A 21,470-nucleotide genomic window follows, 5' to 3' on the forward strand; every position below is an offset into this window, starting at 1 on the left:
TAGATATTTTTTGTGAGATGTTACTATGGAATGCTGAAGTATAATTACAAGCATTTCATAAGTGTCAAAAGCTTTTATTGACAATTACATGAAGTTGATGCAAAGAGTCAATATTTGCAGTGTTGACCCTTCTTTTTCAAGACCTCTGCAATCCGCCCTGGCATGCTATCAATTAACTTCTGGGCCACATCCTGACTGATGGCAGCCCATTCTTGCATAATCAATCCTTGGAGTTTGTCAGAATTTGTGGGTTTTTGTTTGTCCACCCGCCTCTTGAGGATTGACCACAAGTTCTCAATGGGATTAAGGTCTGGGGAGTTTCCTGGCCATGGACCCAAAATATCGATGTTTTGTTCCCCGAGCCACTTAGTTATCACTTTTGCCTTATGGCAAGGCGCTCCGTCATGCTAGAAAAGGCATTGTTCGTCACCAAACTGTTCCTGGATGGTTGGGAGAAGTTGCTCTCAGAGGGTGTGTTGGTAGCATTCTTTATTCATGGCTGTGTTCTTAGGCAAAATTGTGAGTGAGCCCACTCCCTTGGCTGAGAAGCAACCCCACACATGAATGGTCTCAGGATGCATTACTGTTGGCATGACACAGGACTGATGGTAGCGCTCACCTTGTCTTCTCCGGACAAGCTTTTTTCCAGATGCCCCAAACAATCGGAAAGTCGATTCATCAGAGAAAATGACTTTACCCCAGTCCTCAGCAGTCCAATCCCTGTACCTCTTATCAATCTCTCCCTGATGTTTTTCCTGGAGAGAAGTGACTTCTTTGCTGCCCTTCTTGACACCAGGCCATCCTCCAAAAGTCTCACTGTGCATGCAGATGCACTCACACCTGCCTGCTGCCATTCCTGAGCAAGCTCTGTACTGGTGGTGCCCCGATCCCGCAGCTGAATCAACTTTAGGAGACAGTCCTGGCACTTGCTGGACTTTCTTGGGCGCCCTGAAGCCTTCTTCACAACAATTGAACCGCTCTCCTTGAAGTTCTTGATGATCCGATAAATGGTTGATTTAGGTGCAATCTTACTGGCAGCAATATCCTTGCCTGTGAAGCCCTTTTTGTGCAAAGCAATGATGACAGCACGTGTTTCCTTGCAGGTAACCATGGTTGACAGAGGAAGAACAATGATTCCAAGCACCACCCTCCTTTTGAAGTTTCCAGTCTGTTATTCGAACTCAATCAGCATGACAGAGTGATCTCTAGCCTTGTCCTCATCAACACTCACACCTGTGTTAACGAGAGAATCACTGACATGATGTCAGCTGGTCCTTTTGTGGCAGGGCTGAAATGCAGTGGAAATGTTTTTGGGGGATTCAGTTCATTTGCATGGCAAAAAGGGACATTGCAATTATTGCAATTCATCTGATCACTCTTCATAACATTCTGGAGTATATGCAAATTGCCATCATACAAACTGAGGTAGCAGACTTTGTGAAAATTTATATTTGTGTCATTCTCAAAGCTTTTGGCCACGACTGTAGATGGTGAAGCGTGATTCATCACCCCAGAGAACGAGTTTACACTGTTCCAGAGTTGAATGGTGGCGAGCTTTACACCATTCCAGCCAACGCTTGGCATTGTGCATGGTGATCTTAGGCTTGTGTGCAGCTGCTCGGACATGGAAACCCATTTCATGAAACTCCCAATGAACAGTTATTGTGCTGACTTTTCTTCCAGAGGCAGTTTGGAACTCTGTAGTGTGTGATGCAACCGAGGACACATCCCGTTCTCGGCGGTGTCATTCTGTGAGTTTGTGTGGCCTACCACTTCACGGCTGAGCCGTTGTTGCTCCTAGATGTTTCCACTTCACGATAACAGCACTTACAGTTGCCCGGGTCAGTTCTAGCAGGGCAGAAATTTTACAAACTCACTTTTTGGAAAAGTGGCATCTCCATGGCTGTGTGCTCGAGTTTATACACCTGTCAGTAATGGGTGTGGGTGAAATATCCGAATCCACTAATTTGAAGGGGTGTCCACATACTTTTGTATATATAGTGTACATTGTATCTCTAAACTGTCAACATTAAAGCAAAATGTTTATCATTACCAAAGTGTGCATGCTTCAATGTATTTAGGAAACAACTATTTCAATTGGGATTTTGAGAAAACAATAAAAATGTAATACTGTCACTTACAGATGACCTGCATTAAACCATCTCATTTCTCTCTTGGACAATATGTACTCTGAGCTAATAACATTAGCCAAGTATTTGCATGAATTCATTTATCTTAAGCACATTTGAAAAGAGTGCTGGGGGGGTTATGTCAAGGGCTCATTTGAGGTTTCCAAAAGCTGTCATTCAAATGAGATATTCCCTCGTTTTTATGCCTTTGATGAATCGCTTGTTTATTTCCTCCCTGATTATAAGGTGCCTCTTAAGGTTCGGACCCTTTATTTCAATTTTCGCTTTAAATGACATACCCAAATCTAACTGCTTTTAGCACAGAACCTGAAGCAAGGATATGCATATTCTTAATACCATTTGAAAGGAAACACTTTGAAGTTTGTGGAAATGTGAAATTAATGTAGGAGAATATAACACATTAGACCTGGTAAAAGATTGTATGTTCCAATATGTTCCATCATCTTTGAAATGCAAGAGAGGTGTGGTCAAACTGTAGAACCCAGTTCCTACATCTGAACATAAAAATATATTTTTTTCAAACAAAACTACTGTACACTACATTTTATCTCTGGGACCCTCAGGATGACAAATCAGAGCAAGATTACTGAATGTAAGTACATTATTTACCTTCAGTGGTGAATGTATTAAACCAGTTGCCATGATAAAAGTGTTTTTTGTTGTTGTGACCTATCCTCAAACAATAGCGTGTTTTTTTTGTAATAGCTACTGTAATTTTGACACTGCAGTTAGATTAACAAGAATTTAAGCTTTCTGCCCATATAAGACATGTCTATGTCCCGGAATTGACTGTTGTTTACAAGGTCATCCTAGTCACATTATCGCATATTGAGAAACAACCGTCCCGGTTTACGGATACTGATCCCGCGGAGGTTTTTATTAACAAATCAGTAGTCATCATTGATCATCAAGTGCAGGCTCCGTCATGCAACCTTCATCAACAGAGATCCTTATTATGCATAGATACCCGCATGACTTTGTGTGACCTGCCTTGGTCGATGATGTTGCTTTTTTTTTATTGTTTTGTTGATTTCCTGGTATAGTGCTTCCATGAATTTCAAAAGGATTCATCATACCATTAGTTATCATTTCACGGTATACTTAATCATCATGAGGAATATGTCAGAGATATGCACATACTGTTACTGTGAACTGGTTCTTACTGTGTTAGCATCAAACAGACTAGGCCATAGATAGTCAGCCTTAATGAACTTTAGAAAATATATATGAGATGAGCACCATTGTTTCTTTAACAACATCTTCCCAGGCCTTTTTATTTGGTTACAAACTTTGTTGAGCCTCTTTGTGCACTCAAACCTGCACTGAATCAATAAAAAGCTTCAACTTGACATAACATTTGTAGAAAGTAGAGTGCTTTAGGCTGTTAATTCCATTCCAACTACGTTGTCCAAAATGTATTACCCACGACATTTACTCAGTCTGATATTCAAAAGTATTTATTTAACTAGGCAAGTCAGTTAAGAACAAATTCTTATTTACAATGATGGCCTACCCAGCCAAACCCTTATCTGGACGACGCTGGCCAATTGTGCGCCGCCCTATGGGACTCCCAATCACGGCCGGTTGTGATACAGCCTGGAATCGAACCAGGGTCTGTAGTGACACCTCTAGCAGTGAGATGCAGTGCCTTAGACTGCTGTGCCACTCGGGAGCCCAAATAAGTAGAGTGCTAACTAGAACAACAACAATATCAACAACAGAAAAGCACATGGTACCAAACTGTGATATGGCAGTTGGTTTTTATCTGTGGGATCATCGTACTGAACATCAGCAAATGATTACAGAAGGCGTTGTGTTGGGGTCATGTTTTGGAACTCGTTATGAGGGCTAATGTGACAATCTAATGTAGGCTACAGTGTGTGCTGTTTTCCATGACCGTGGAAGGGATCCATTGCTCTGAGATCACCATTACACTATCACCATTACGCATTACACTGTAACCGACACAGACTGCTATATTCCTGTCAATACTGTCAACTGGCTTTGTACTAAATAGGATATATTTGATCTCCTGTGAGAAAAAATCCAGTGCTTTTGAAATACTTTTACATTGTGTGATGATTCAAGACAATAGAAAAATATGTAGTAAAGCTTCAACAAGAGTAATTCCTTTGCAGGTTTTATACAAGCATTTCGCTACACTCGCAATAACATCTGCTAACCATGTATATGTGACCAATAACATTTTATTTGATTTATAGATGAAAAGGTTTCATTCATTAGTCAATCTCTCCAGAGCATAACATTCAAATGTGCTTTGTAATAGACTTGAGTGGGAAAAGTTTTCTCCACCCGTTTCCACTTTGGAGTCGTTCAGGACTAAAACTTGATCAGTAACTCTACACATTCAACACAGCTATCGCTTCATAGGATCTCTAAGCCTGAACACGATATCATTAGGAGGAATCATCGGAGCCAACTCTCATAAAACGTTAATTCCCAGCGTGTTCCTTAAATGAAAATGTTCTCATTGATCATTTAGAGGACACTAATGCCTTTTTGGCTCTTAGAGGATGGAAACCTGAATAATTTAATATTTCATTATTTTCTGTTCAAGTTATTGATGTGATTGGATTTTAATGATGATCCTCCTTTCTGCACACCTGTCAATATTTCCTGTGGAGCTTGTTTTACTTTGTGTGAAGTGAGTGAAGAGATCAAACTATCTCAACATCACCATTAAAGTGTACATGTTTCCGAATCCAAACAGAGATCATCTAATTCATGCTATGGTGTCACTGGGACATTTGCTCAGAAAGATTAGTTTCTGGCGTGTTCATGCTGTCGGAGTTATCGGAAGTTCGGAGTTCTGACTGGGAAGTTTCACTTGAAGTGAACAGTGGGGAAACGGATAAAATGTTGTTACAGAGTTGCCGACAAATCAGCTTTTAACAATGACACATTTTTCAAAGTGGATAATTTAGCTCTTCTGACCATATTGTCAATGTTAAGCAAGCTAGCTAACTTTATTACAACCAACTCTAGCTAGCTTCTTTAGCTAGCTAAAATCTTATTGGTATAAGAATTGTTCCGACTTCAAAAGCACTTGAACACAATCATGAAACAAACAGACAGTCATAATATCAGTCAAAAATATACGATTCCAGTTTACACTTCAAAACCACATTCATAAGAGGTTTTAAAATGAGGTTATATTTATTTATTTTTTACATTTTACCCCCTTTTCTCCCCAATGTTCGTGGTATCCAATCGCTAGTAATTACTATCTGTCTCATCGCTACAACTCCCGTACGGGCTCGGGAGAGACGAAGGTCGAAAGCCATGCGTCCTCCGAAGCACAACCCAACCAAGCCGCACTGCTTTTTAACACAGCGCGCCTCCAACCCGGAAGCCAGCTGCACCAATGTGTCGGAGGAAACACCATGCACCTGGCCCCCTCGGTTAGCGCGCACTGCGCCCGGCCCGCCACAGGAGTCGCTGGAGCGCGATGAGACAAGTATATCCCTACCAGCCAAACCCTCCCTAACCCGGACGACGCTAGGCCAATTGTGCGTCGCCCCACGGACCTCCCGGTCGCGGCCGGCTGCGACAGAGCCTGGGCGCGAACCCAGAGTCTCTGGTGGCGCAGCTAGCGCTGCGATGCAGTGCCCTAGACCACTGCGCCACCAGGGAGGCATGAGGTTCTATTTTACTCAAAATACCATGACGTACATTTTTGGTAGAATAGATGAATGCAGTTCAACGCATGATTCATATTATTCACCAATATATTTCTTGGTAGTCAAAAAAGATTGGTATCAGGTTGTAAATCACAGCTGGCCTGGTACATTGTTTGCTGCCTCCACCCATTTGAGGTGCAGTGTTTCAGTTTCATTGACTCAATATTTTGAACAAAAAACGAGTGACTGAAACTAAGGCTGGGAATGTCAATACAATAAAACTAGCAAGGGCAATGATCACAAGTCAGTCATAACGTGTCTAATAGGCTAGTGCACATGTTTCAAACACAAGGCCAGAGGGGCTGAATAGGAGACACAAGCCAGTATAAATGAGTCAACAGTTGAGCCATCTACTTTATGAAATTACAGCCTGATACGCTCGCATTGGTGAATTAAACTTCAATTGCACTGCTTTCGTGTGTCCCGTTTACAGCACGCAGCGGAGGGAAGGTGTGCATACACATGCCACAGTCCTAGCTAGACTACTAAAATGTTGCAGTCTGGCTTCAGTTTTTAAGCTTGACAATGAATAACCAAAAACAAAACCTGCCACAAAACACCATGCAAAGGAGAAACATGTAGGCCTATTACAGCGAAATTTGAGCAGTAGTCTCGGCTGGTTACTCAACTACAATACATTTTGAGTGCACCATACAGCAATGCTGCATTCAAAGAAATGAAAAACATGTTTTCAGTTTAAACTATAACTACGCTTTTTGATATTTGGAGTTATTAAATACTTTTTGATTAGGGGCGCAGCATATTACGCACATCTGCAAGCATAGCAGCAAAGGCTAGACAAATACTTTTTATCTTTTGTTATAATATGTTAAAATGCTATACACAGTATCCTATGTATATAAGTGGACATTCTAAAGAAAAATTATGTAAAATAAAACAATGGCCATTTTGGGGAGCAGTGGAATTTTTGGGGGGTAAAAACAAATACGCTATGTCTGGGCCGCAAATCTTTTGTTTTTTCAATATTGCCGTGATTGAGTACGACACCCCTGGGCTAGCGTATCTATTTATGTAGCATCTAAAAACCCAGAGCCTAACGTTAGCTAGCTAGCAAGCTGCTGGGAGGATGTCATCTAATTGGAGGAGTGACCGACTCCTCCTCCTCTTATCGTTTTCGGTAGCTACAGCTTGTCGTAGCTGAATCAAAATTAGTTAGGTAACATAGATAAATAAGATGTTTTATTTACATAATATGCTTATGTGAGATACTTGTCATTAGAAATGTCTCCTTTTGGACTATACTGTTGACAGTTGCACTTTTCCCTTCTCAGCTAGGGCTCAGTCACTTGCGGCCCAGAGAGGGGAGAGGTCAGGCTTGTCTTTTACATGTCTGGTAATATGCAGAATATCAGAAAGGAAGAGGTCAGAATGGAACATTGTCTTCATATGTGAACAGAATAGAACAATGTCTTCATATGTGAATGTATCTGTTAAACCATGTGAAGGGATGATTAAGGGGGAACCAATTATCTCTTGGCTCCACAATGTCTGTGCACAAGTCACTCCCCTCAGTGAGCTTGTCCAGGAGTGGGGAGAAGAGGGGGTGTATTTGAGATGGGAGTATCTAAAGTTGACAATTGATATATGCCATTGGATGAGGTAATGTTTTGGCACTATGAAGTACCAAGAACGAGATTAGAACCTCGTCTTAGAGACCAAACTGAACGATAATTTATAGCTAATAGTATCTGGCTATGGGATACTCCTCTCTTAAGTAAAAGGCCCTTTGTGAAGTTCCTGAGATCTGTGGTTCGTCATGTGAGTTGAGAGGGGTGTATCTTGGCTATAAAAGATACTAGAATTATTTTGTAAGCACTCTCAGAATTAATTTATAGACACTGAATTGATCTGAGAGTCAAAGGGCTATGGTGAAGCTCATATGAATTAAAGATGAAGTTTAAGTATAACTCTGACTTGTGTGTGGTTTATAACTCTCATCATTTAGTACTACAGGAAATTACCACGACAAGCTACTGTAGAGATGCAGGTGTCATTTGGTTAGTGAATCACTTTGCTAGCTAGCTAGCCATGCGGGATTTTAATGGCTGTTATTCACATCTATTAGTTGTCAATCAAATGTATTTGTTATCTATCAAATGGGTGGGCAGGCAAGTTCCAGTTGTCAAAACGTGGGTTGGGTCAAGCTTGAACTGGCAGGCAAGCTGCAGAAGGACGAGCAGGTTACTATTCCCCATCGTTTATCAGAGCAATTGTGACAGCCAACTAGCTAAAAAAAGTTTAAGAGGGTTTATCTAATGTTCCGTCGCTATATTTTAGTTCATCTCGTTCTGGCTAACATTAGTTGTTTAACTTTGTGTTATTGATGTGCATAGACAACCGAGGGAGAGATGGCATACATTTTCATGGTTGTTTGATCAATAGGACTGTGAAGTTCCCATTTGTAAGAGGACTTTATATATTTGCAGAAATCCATTCAAGTGTATTTTTGGGCGAATTCGTTCTAATGATCTAAAGTCACGCTGTTGCTACTGCCTGTAATCACAGTCCAGTTCAAAGTGTATGATGGCAGGCCTGTGTGGAGAATGGCTTATTTGCATATAGGTCTACTGTAGCTATGATTGGCTATGGTGCACCGGTCTGTGTGGACACGGTCCTGGACAAGACATCTAATTTCCCACTCTGTTGCTATAGAATTTTCACAAATGCATCCCTAAACATTCTATGAATTTATGAAACATGAAAACTACCATATCTAAGTGATTGCTTGTCAGAAAAAAAGGGGGTGTCATATTCTTCTTGGGGTGTATATGAACAGATTTGAATAAAATGTAATGTTGCTAAAACTGTCACACCCTGATCTGTTTCACCTGTCCTTGTGATTGTCTCCACCCCCTCCAGGTGTCGCTTATTATCCCTGGTGTATATATCCCTGTGTTTCCTGTCTCTCCGTGCCAGTTCGTCTTGTATGTTTTTCAAGTCAACCAGCAGTTTTCCTGTCCTCCTGCTTTTATTCTCTTTTGCTAGTCCTCCCGGTTTTTGACCCTTGCCTGTTTTCTGGACTCCGTACCCACCTGCCTGACCTTTCTGCCTGCCCTGACCTTGAGCCTGCCTGCCACTCTGTACCTCCTGGACTCTGAACTGGTTTTGACCTTTTGCCTGTCCATGACCATTCTCTTGCCTACCCCTTTTGGATTGTTTAATAAATATCAAGACTCAAACCACCTGGGTCTCGCCTTGTGGCCTTATATAAACGCTGTCAGTTCCAATTTAAGACTTCCTTATTAGGAAGTTTTCCACTTCCAATGGGTATTTGAATGCCCCATAAGTATTGGATTCAGCCTCTGTGTGGTGGAAAGCAGATTTATTAAAGTCAAGCCTTGGAGAATATCATCCAAGATGAATTACAATCTGTCAACTAATGAATCTGCAGAACCTTAAACTTCCCCCTGTAGTGAGTAATGAAATATACTGCATGAGATAAAATGCCAGTTTGATTCAGAATATGGTCCCAACATGAATCTAAGTCTCTATTGGATGCAGTACTAAATTATGAATACTGTGGACAGTGTTTTCAATGATTTGAAATGCTAACTAGTATGGGCCTAGGGGGCCAAAGTTACAGTATGAGAGAATTTGAATTGATAATATTCTGCAAATACTGTACTTTTAAGGAAGTACATGAAATGCTAGTACAGTTTACACACTATGCAGTAAAGGTCAGAGATCCATAACACTTTGATGATGTAACCGGCTAACTGTCAGAGTTTGTCTCTGTGGAATCTGTGTTGATTTATTGCGTTACAGCAGACGACACCTACTTTATCCCTGCTTTACAGATCTAAAGGCATAAGTTACTCATGTTTGTCTCCAGAAAATATAAACATTGACAGACAAAAAAGTCTCCCTGTAATGAATATGGATGTGTTTCATAAATGACTCGGGGAATCTTGCAAAACAGACTCATTAGCTCCCACAGAAGTTCATTTTTCTCCAGATGCAGTGGATCAGTGGCGAGCTCCATCATGTGTCCCTAGCCATTACTCTGGCATGTCTGCTGTGTTCTCCATGCCAACTAGGATATAGGAATCATAGCCTGACATTGTCTGTGTTTAGGCTCATCACTCACATGGCTTCAGTGGCCACTTTGACACGAATGAGCAGACATGAGCAGATGCCAACCAGAAAGGAGGTAAAAAGAGCTTGTGTGTGCGTGCGTGAGTCTGTGTGTGCGTGCATAGTGTGTTTCAGGTATCAAATAACTATTGTACATATTATAGCTATACCCCGTGCAGGTAGAACTGTGTAGTGGAAATGTTTGTGTCTTCTGTGTCTCCGCAAATGCGTGATTACATTTAGCGTGTTGATTCTTGTTATTGTGTTAGGATGTTCTGTGACTTTGCTCTCCTAGAAGAGACTGATAGAAGAAGAACAGAAAGAAAGGAACACATTGATACTTTTGTCCAACGCCTAGAAACTATGTGTGCAAGGTCATGATCAGCTTATTGCACCCTGAGAGCAGAGACGCCTAGTTTGTGCATGAGTATAAAGAGTGCTGAAGGGAGAGCATCCCTTCAGAGCTTCTGACAGACTTGTACTTTGAGTATTACGTTTCTTGTAACCTCTCTGGCCGTGATAATAAAGATACGTTAATTTAACTTTGACTTGGAGTCCTTAGTGGTAATTTCCACGACAACTGTTATAAATTAAACAAGGGTAAAGAGTTATCTGGTTTTAATTGTGTCATGCAAGGTGGTCTGAACCTGTGTTTTAGAGAGTCACACAGTGAGGATAGGCTCCACTCCAATGTTAGTGATGTGTCTCTGCTTCCTTGTAACATTACATGGTCCATGACATCTCCCTGCTGGGATGCGGAGGGGAATGGATTCCTAATGGCCATGATGATGATGAGGCAGAGCTCTCTGGGGTTAGCAACTGAAGCTGCTGTCAGAGAAACAGAAGAGAGAGAGGAAGTGATGACTTTGAAAAAGATAAAGAAAAGATGCACAGTGTGTTGGTATGATGGATCACACCTAGTGGCTCATGGAAGTAGACTTTTGTTACTATATATACATAAATGGCTTGTTATAGTCTGCCGATTTGGGCAAATGGATAGAGGCATACCCGTCCTAACTGGTCCCTCTTTAGATATAGAGCTTTCAAATCCAGCCCAAAATCAGTCACTCTCCATCTGATGAGCTATTCAGTCACACCCTACGGCCTAAGTGCATTGTACCACTGTGATAATGCTCATTTACTCCCCAGTTAGGCTGTTCATTAAGGTAGACCGCTAAACCAGGAGCCATTTTACTATATCTCTTACCAGACAGATAGTGTTGTTTTATTTTTTTATTACTGTGCAAGAAATTACTTTCATCCCGCCAACAAAACATGCAGTATGAAACGTTATTTCAATATTTTATTGCTCAAATGTCTTTGCCTAGTGGGTGGGTGGCAAGTATTGAATTGGTATGAAACAGTTTTCCAACTATTCAATCTTAATCACTTGAGTTTTCGATTAATCGTTCATAGAGTCCTGTTCTATACAAGTTCAGGGTTTATAATAAGTGGGGTTAGTACTTGAGTAGGATAGCTGAGTGACCTGTGCTACGTGCATCTTGTTGCTCATCGTCTGTCTGAGAGCTAGAGCTATTGATCCTGTCACCTCAACGTTCAATCACCTTACTGTGTCTTTCTGCTGAAGACCAAGGGGATACGTGAAGAAGGGTGAGGTACACAGACTGTGTTGTTGACAGCCAGTGAGTGTTGGGTTGTGTTCAGGGGAACTCTAGTGTGACAGCAGAAAACACCATCTGTCATAAAGAAGTGAGGAGGCACGTGATTAGGGGCTATGAACTCTCTTCTGTCTCCCCAGGTGTATTGAATTCTCATGTAGCTCAGTTGGTAGAGCATGGCGCTTGCAGTGCCAGGGTTGTGAGTTAGATTCCCATGGGGGACCAGTATGGAGAGAAAAGACGTATGAAAATGTACGCACTAACTACTTGGATAAGAGCGTCTGCTAAATGACTCAAATGAGAAACAGGAATTGGGATGTAATACGTTGTTGTTGTTTCTCACTTACCTGTATGTGACAATGGGGACAAGGTTACAACTACAAACTGACTTTCTCTAGGCTAGACTGGGGGGGGGGGGGGGGGGGGGGGGGGGGGGGGGGGGTATAGGCTAGGTTAATTATTTTATGTCATATGATGCATTTTGCATCACCATGATGATATGGCCAGTGACACCTTGCTTCTTGAAAGTCCAATATCTTGAAAACTTGACTGCTGACATGCAAACATTTTTGGGACTTTATCAACAGCGGACTAATGAAAAAAATACCAAAATATTGTTTTTGAGCAGAGTTTTACTTTAACGCTTGTTTCACTGCATAGCAGTTGTGTAACCTTTTTATTGTATCAGTTGACTTTGAAGGGCACTGTTGCCCACCCCCTTCCTTCCCGTACCTCATTGGATCATTAAACTTATTTCATGAGCTCTGAGATTTATTTGCACTCGTTCCTTTACGTAGTGGGTAAAGAGCTCTCCAGCTTTTTGGACGTGAAGGGCGGCCTATAAAAGCAGTCCATTATTGTTATTGTAACTGAGACGGGGCCGTGCCATCGGCTGCAAAGAGAAGACACAAGTCATTAAATCTAAATGAAGCAATATTTTCATTGAGCGCATGAAGAGCTCTCGCTGTGGTAGATGGATGTTCATGCTCTCTGTTGCCCTTTTCTGTCGAGGGTGAATAGAATCAACTTCATACTTAAGAGAAAAGGGCCAAGTAAATTAGTATTCCACTGAAGAAGGAAGATACAGTAGGAATGGGTAACCTTTACTATTGGCCCACAGCAGATGTTGTCTTTGGCCGTTATCTGGCTAATATCCACCGTTACACATCATCCCCTATTTCCTCTAGTCAAGTGTAAAACAATGAGGCCTTGTATTAGTCTTCTCAGAGAGAGAGAGAGAGAGATTGTTTATTTTAGATGGTCTGAGATGATCCCCTGTCCCATCCTTGTTTTAGACAGTCTAAAATCCCATGCTGTTGGGTCAGCATTGCTCTCAGCACAGTATCATCGAACCAACTATTGATTGGTGTGTTATTGATTGGAGGGAGGTGTTCAACCAGCTGCTTTGTTGTGTGTTTTGCTCTGATTTAAATTTCACTCCATCAATCGGGGTCACACAACACTGTGTTAACCTCATTAAACAGCTTCCTCATCATCAGTGTCACTGGATTCCAATAGACTGAAGAAAACTGGGATAACCCAGAGGCCAAAGCTGGTTGCAATGACATCATTACAAGCACAGACCTAGAATGAGTAGAACTGGCATCCCCATTTAAGTCAATAATGCCACGATGGGTGGTTACAACTCATTGTACTGGCTGGGTACTTTTGTTTTAGACTGGTTGAGTTGGTACTCCCTCTACACTTTGCAGAAGTGTGTGATTTGTGACAGATGTAGTAAACAGAACTGAGTAAGACCTCATAGTTGAATGGTGGTGCATGTCATGAAGCTAATGATTGTTCAGAAGCTGTCTTCATTTGTTGTGGTGCACAGAAATTGTGTCTTTTTTACATCTCTTTTCTTTCATGTGACATCATATATATATTTCATAGGATGGCACCGTGGCACGTTTGCCGTCATTTCCTGAAATATTAATTATCTATTTTTATGGCATGGCACGTCATTTAGTTTGGCAAAGTAAACTCTCAGATTTTAATGAGATTGATAATAATGCACAGGATATCATGTGGATCATGGGCAAAGACATCAATCACCAAACACTGCTTTGTTATTGGTGGATTAAGAATGCAAGTGCCATTACTGTTGTGAATCTAAACATCTTATAAATTTGACATAATCACCTTTAGTAAAAATGCATAAGTTTTCAAAAGTCCCCATCTCAGGCCATACATTTTAAATATATATATATATATATATATATATATATATATATATATAAAAAACGTGCCTTATTAGTAATGTCTGCGGTAAATGAGATCACATTGCTTTCCAAGGAGCACTTGCTGTATGTGCAAACAGTCCTCAGTCTGCTAATTCCTATTTGGTCAGATACAGTAAGTTACATAGTATCATATCTACCTCTCCACATCTTTAGGAAATGGAAATGTCATGCTGTATGGCTTTGAAACCTCAGGACTATAAACACATATACGTCATATCTTAACATGAATATTTCATTGATGAAAAAAAAGGTTGTCTGGAGGGAAAGTCACCTTTTTCAAAAGAAAACATTGCAGTCTTCTTAAAATATTGGCCCTACAAAGATGATGCTTTTTACTGAAACATGTATCAGGTACAGGCTTGACTTGCCTCAACTAAATAATTTTACTTCATGTAAGGACAGAGAATTTCCCCCAGACCAACCTTGACACTTCTGCGTACTGTATCTGAACTCATCGGTCTCTCTTCAAGGACAGGAGCACAGAGTAAAATCTGAGGCCAGTCCCAACAGATCTGAGGCCAGTCTTTATCAATATTCCCCGAGGGTGTTAATTTTGCCTTGAATAAAAGTTATTAAAATGTCGTTTATGGGCTATAACCATTGTAGGCCTTCACTTTTGATATTCACTCTTTTCCTCAGTATATAAAGCATGAGAACCACTTAAAACATAATTATGGAAAGGAGATGCTGCTTTTTGTTCTTATATGTGGCTTCAAATTAATATTCCATGTTAGTCTCTCTGTCACTGATTTGTCTGCCTTTGTGCTGGACATGTCATTATAGGTTTTATCATTGTAAATTATGAGCACAAAGCAACACTGTTGCTGTAATTCTTATCTACTGCGGGCTACTAGCAATGTCATCAGTTTTTGAGAGCTTGAGGCATTCCAAAGAGTGGATAGAGACTACTTACCGGGCATAAACGTTCGATCAAAATCCGATTTTGGTTGATATTTGATTTCGTTGTCAAGAAACATGAAAGCAAAGAGTTGGGCGCTGTCCAAGGTGCTGATTACTTAGGACTTATGGTGGTGCTGAATAGACAGCTACGCTCTCTGTATTGTAGGCCACACCTTTTCCCTTACCCAACAGTTAACAATAATTGTATTTTCATAAGCTAACTTTTAAAGTGTCTGAAAACTTCACCCTTAAAGAAACACAATACCATGGAACAGTGCCTGGAATGAGACAAATACCTGAAACCCTTCTCTGGCAGAGGTCTGACTTCACCCCACTCAGACAGACAGACAGTATTCTGGCTCCCATGTTCTGTTGACTCCTGGGGGCTGTGGAGGCTGTAGTAGCACAGTGATATGGGAGTCTTTATCTCTCTCTTCTGTCCTTCTCCTGTGGTCTCAGCAGGGCAATCCATCTACCTGGGCCTGTAGCTACCTATACATCTGTGTCACGGGGCTCAGGCTGCTGCTGGAGAGGAGCAACACAGAACAACCTGCACCAAAAGTCCAAGAAGTCAGAAAATATGGCAGAACAGAGAAACACTTCGTCAGACCACTAGTGCTGAGTGATTAGTGCTTTTTGAGGTCAGTTCGGTTTCAGTACGATTATTAAAAAATAATTATGGTTTTCAATTTCAGTTAGATTATTTCTTAAATGCATTAAGAAATAATGACATAAAATGTATTTTAGAGCTTTTTAATGGAAATTCCAGCCAAAAGTACGTTTTTGTGAGAATACCTATTTTCGGGATGCCTCCTGGTCTGACAAACAGCACCGTAGCTCTGACACTTTCTACCGTAGATGCAAAAGGCTGATATCTCTAGCTTAAACTGGCGGATTTTGATGGGGATTCGTGTATTATGTTAATTTGATTGACGCACAGATGTCAATAGACTCTTTTAAGTTAGCATTGAATCATACATTCTAATAGATTAAGACAGGCTGCTTTTCCACGTGATTCATTGAAATTACATTTGTTTACTGGTACTGTATCTTAGTCCATAGATGGTCCCCACCTTGGGGACTTGTTGTTGACCATGCAGAGTGGGGGTTCTTCAGGACATGTTGGTCTGGTATCCTACAGCAGCTCAATTTGTATTTGTTGCAAATAGAGCAGCTCAATCAATATCTGCTTTGAAGGAGTATTAACCTCTGATACCACTCTCTATTTCAAATAGTAATACTGTACATTCTCCTGTCCCATTTAACCATCCATCCGCAGACTGTTCCCAACCCGTACTGAACGATTCCGTCTTCATTTATCTCTTTGTCCCACTCTATGTTTTTCTCTTTATGTCTCAGCACACTTCCTCCTCCTGTTCTGTCCCAGCTTTCTATCTGATAAACCTAACCTTGACAAGTCTAAAGCGGTCACAGGTGGTTGGGGTTGTGGGATAGCTGAACGGTGATTCAGTATTCATTAGCGATATAAACCCAATAGGTGCATCTTCAACCAATCAGAACAAAATAAGCTGCCCACGAGAGGCTGGTATCTGAGCGTTCAAAGTTCCACCCCAAGGTCAATTTAACGTCTCCCAGCTCATATTCCCCGGTGCACTCTCTCTGCGCAGGTAGATATGAAAGTTTCAAGGCAGAGAACAGGAAGGGAAGAACTGTAACTCAAAGATAGCCTGGGGGCCCATCTATAGTTGCATCCAGTAGATTCATACTCCACAGAATCAGTCAGTCTACAGAACATAACTGCTAAATGTATATATTTTTTTCACTCGTTCTACCAATTCCATATTCCCCCACTCTTCCTCTGAATGATTTGCATTTTCTGCCTATCCTTTACTTTCCCCTGCGCTGTAGACTCCATGCACAGACAAGGAGCACAGAAAATGTTTAATAATGTCGCTCACCAATATCTCCCTTTTAATGTATTTTCTTTAAAAAGAGACACATGGGTGTTGTTTTTGTTCAAAGAAGTGATAGAGAGCTGGAATTTCCTAGGTAATGCCTTTGACTGATAGATCAGTGGGGTGAGCCCTTACAACAAAAAACATGTTACATTTGCAGTTTCACATGTGAAATAGCTGTTTTCACATGTTGAGCTTAAATTTCACACATGTATTGAATTTAGAATTCATATGTTAACTCCACATTTTCACATTTTCACATTTAAGAAAGCTCCACATGTGAAAATGTCACGTTCACATGTGGAATTGCATTTTCACATGTGAAAAACATAATATTAAAATCTAATTTGCAGTGTGAACGTGAAATTCCACATGTGAAAGTAAGCTTTTCACAGGTGAAAGTATTTCACATATGAAACTGCAAATGTGATTTCTACATGTGATTGTTTTTTACTTCCAATTCCAAAGTGAAAATGTGATTTGCAGTTTCACATGTAAGAACTCCATATTTACTCCAATGTCTGCAAACAAAATAAATGTAAACACTGCATTAACTAAAAACATGATTAAAACAATACTTTTATATTATGGATTGTAAAGTGTACACAGGGAGTCGGAAAGCAAGTACAGGGAGGGCAAATAGAATATACAGTTGAAGTCGGAAGTTTACATACACTAGGTTGGAGTCATTAAAACTAGTTTTTCAACCACGCCATACATTTCTTGTTAACAAACTATAGTTTTGGCAAGTCGGTTAGGACATCTACTTTGTGCATGACAAGTAATTCTTCTAACAATTGTTTTAACAGACAGATTATTTCACTTATAATTCACTGTATCACAATTCCAGTGGGTCAGAAGTTCACATAAACTAAGTTGACTGCCTTTAAACAGCTTGGAAAATTCCAGAAAATTAGAAGCTTCTGATAGGCTAATTGACATCATTTGAGTCAATTGGAGGTGTACCTGTGGATTTATTTCAAGGCCTACTTTCAAACTCAGTGCCTCTTTGCTTGACATCATGGGAAAATCTAAAGAAATTAGCCAAGACCTCAGAAAAATGTGTAGACCTCCACAAGTCTGGTTCATCATTGGGAGCAATTTCCAAATGTCTGAAGGTACCACGTTCATCTGTACAAACAATAGTTTGCAAGTATAAACACCATGGGACCACACAGCCGTCATACCGCTCAGGAAGGAGACGTGTTCTGTCTGCTAGAGATGAACGTACTTTGGTGTGAAAAGTCCAGATCAATCCCAGAACAGCAAAGGACCTTGTGAAGATGCTGGAGGAAACAGGTACAAAAGTGTCTATATCCACAGTAAAACGACTCCTATATCAACATAACCTGAGAGGCCGCTCAGCAAGGAAGAAGCCACTGCTCCAAAACCGCCATAGAAAAGCCAGACTACGGTTTGCAACTGCACATGGGGACAAAGATCGTACTTTTTAGAGAAATGTCCTCTGGTCTGATGAAACAAAAATAGAACTGTTTGGCCATAATGACCATCGTTATGTTTGGAGGAAAAAGGGGGATGCTTGCAGGCCGAAGAACACCATTCCAACCGTGAAGCATGGGGGCGGCAGCATCATGTTGTGGGGGTGCTTTGCTGCAGGAGGGACTGGTGCACTTCACAAAATAGATGGCTTCATGAGGAAGGAAAATTATGTGGATATATTGAAGCAACATCTCAAGACATCAATCAGGAAGTTAAAGCTTGGTCGCAAATGAGTCTTCCAAATGGACAATGACCCCAAGCATACTTCCAAAGTTGTGGCAAAATGGCAAAAGGACACGGGAACCTGTAGAGCCAGCTGAGGCACGGGAACCTGTAGAGCCAGCTGAGGCGCGGGAACCCGTAGAGCCAGCTGAGGCGCGGGAACCTGTAGAGCCAGCTGAGGCGCGGGAACCTGTAGAGCCAGCTGAGGCGCGGGAACCTGTAGAGCCAGCTGAGGCGCGGGAACCTGTAGAGCCAGCTGAGGTGTGGGAACCTGTAGAGCCAGCTGAGGCGCGGGAACCCTCTAGAGCCAGCTCAGGCATGGAAGCCTGACGAGCCAACCGAAGCTTGAGAACCTGTCATGCCAGCTGAGGCATCCCCGGTTGCTGAGGCATCCCCGGTTGCTTCGGCAGCCACCCTTGGACTCGACGTCACCAGTAAAAAATAAAAAATAAACAACAAAAAAATCCCTTGTCGTGGTTGGAAGAAGAGGAGGACCAATGCGCAGCGTGGTAAGTGTCCATATTGTTTTAATACAAAATAATGAACACTGAACAAAAACAATAAAACGACAAACGAACACTCCTGTACGGTGAAACAAAAACACAGAATAGAAAATAATCACCCACAGAACACAATGAAAAACAGGCTACCTAAATATGGCTCCCAATCAGAGACAACGACTGACACCTGCCTCTGATTGAGAACCATACTAGGCCCAACACATAGAAATCTACCAACAGAACAAAACATAGAAAAACAACATAGAATGCCCACCCCAACTCACGCCCTGACCAAACTAAAATAAAGACATAACAAAGGAACTAAGATCAGAACGTGACAGTACCCCCCCCCCCCCCCCCCCCCCCCAAAGGTTTACATTGTTAAAGTGGCTGGAGTTGAGTCAGTATGTTGGCAGCAGCTACTCAATGTTAGTGGTGGCTAACAGTCTGATGGCCTTGAGATAGAAGCTATTTTTCAGTCTCTCGGTCCCTGCTTTGATGCACCTGTACTGACCTCGCCTTCTGGATGATAGCGGGGTGAACAGGCAGTGGCTCGGATGGTTGTTGTCCTTGATGATCTTTATGGCCTTCCTGTGACATCGGGTGATGTAGGTGTCCTGGAGGGCAGGTAGTACTTAATACTTTATGAAGGCCCTGTAATTATGAACAGTGATGTTTTTTTATTTGCTTATGACATGCTAATTAGAAGCCAATCTGCACAATCAGTGAGGTTAGGGGTAATTGGTTCCTACTGTATTTACCGTACCACTCAAAGGTGTTAGTTGTGGAATCAACAAAACCTGCTTGAAATGACACCTTACCTTCCATCCAATTAGAAATTCAGAAACAATTTACCTTTGTCACTGATCCAACAACAAAATCACGTGCTGCACATACATTAAAGGAAACTAACTCTTTATGGAAGGTTTATGCTTTCTGAAAATGGCTTTAGTAGGTTACCCATGATCCATCACATTTTTTAAGAGACATTCTTAGAATACTGCAACATATATAAAAAACAATTCATCCTCGACAGTACTTTCTACAGAGCATGCTAGTATGGAATAGTGCCATATCAGCACAACCACCTCCTCCATAGCGCTCAATAATCCACTCAAAGGAAATCCTCTTTCATATAATGTACCATAAGTCATGTTTGATGATCCAAAGACATGCAATAATCTGTTGAAAACCTGTATTAGGTTTTTTAAGCATGGCAGGTCTATAAGAATGCAGTAGATTGATGGCCATGTGGTTGATGACATCTGATCTCCAATGTCTTATATTAAGACTGTTAAATCAGACATGAATATTCAGTGAGAGTTATAAATCAGAGCAGGACCATTATAGAGACTGTGAGTGGTTGTTTCTCAGAGTTCTTATACCACACTGCCATGTTTTAACAACCAAAGAGGATAAAACTGACTGACCTTGAACATTCACTCACTCACTCACTCACTCACTCACTCACTCACTCACTCACTCACTCACTCACTCACTCACTCACTCACTCACTCACTCACTCACTCACTCACTCACTCACTATTTGCTGTTACTACTACCACTCTGCAGATTGGTTATATTGTCATGAATCTTGCCCTGGAGGCATCTAGCGGAAATTGCTCAATTCTGCCTCCTGGGCAAGATTCATGACAATAAACATCAACCTGCAACTCTATTTAAAAAATAACAAAGTGGGCTCTCGTTTTTCTTTACCAAATTCTTATTCTCTGTAATCAAGTTATCAAATCAAAGCAAATAAAAAGACAACAGCACATTTCATTCCTTGAACATGTTTTTGCATTTCCTGCTCCGGGATCCTGCATTCTCAAGAGGCCTGTACAGAGCTGTGAGAGGAGAAAATGTAATCACTTTTACCTCCTTCACCATCCACCTCTTTGCCATTCAGTTGTCCATAGGGTTCATTAGTTGGTATTGTAACTTGTATCAAAGCCTCAGCACCCATGCACCTTGATGTGGGAAAACCTCAGCCTACTCCCAAAAATTGGGTAGTAGTAACAAACACTAAGGGTTTGCCCACAATCAACCGAGCCAAATATGAACAATTTTGAACCTTATTGCCCTTCCTTGATGCAGTGTAAATGCAGACATTTTCTGCTTACGTTTTGAAAGAGACGGAGGGACACAAATACAGTGTAGCAACTAGGATGGAAAGGCATGCCTTGACAGAAATATATGTCTATTCAGATGCCAGGGTTTTCACTTCCTGCCTCTGACATTGAGTGCTAATCCTGGTCACAGAGACTTCCATTGATTTGCTCATTGTCATTGTTCTACAGAGCTTTCCAGACCACTGAGAGAGATTAGCTTGTCCTGCTTGAGGCCTGGTATTTGTTTTACTAATTGATGTAGAAGAGGCCTAACAACAACAAAAAATCTCTCCTCAATGTTATGCTTTATATTTATTGAAATAAGCTGAGAAGATAGAGCAAGCACAATCAAGGGAAATTGTCATTGAAGTCTGGAGTTTGATTGGTTCATTCTGGAAATATTTGTTTTGACTTTGTTTAAACTAATTGAATAAAGAACAAAAGGTCATACTAATTCAACTCTTCCTCGTTAAGATTCCCTATAAGAGGTACAGTATGTACTTATTGTGCTAA

The sequence above is a fragment of the Salvelinus namaycush genome, chromosome 8 (genome assembly GCF_016432855.1).
Source record: "Salvelinus namaycush isolate Seneca chromosome 8, SaNama_1.0, whole genome shotgun sequence".
Taxonomy (NCBI): domain Eukaryota; kingdom Metazoa; phylum Chordata; class Actinopteri; order Salmoniformes; family Salmonidae; genus Salvelinus; species Salvelinus namaycush.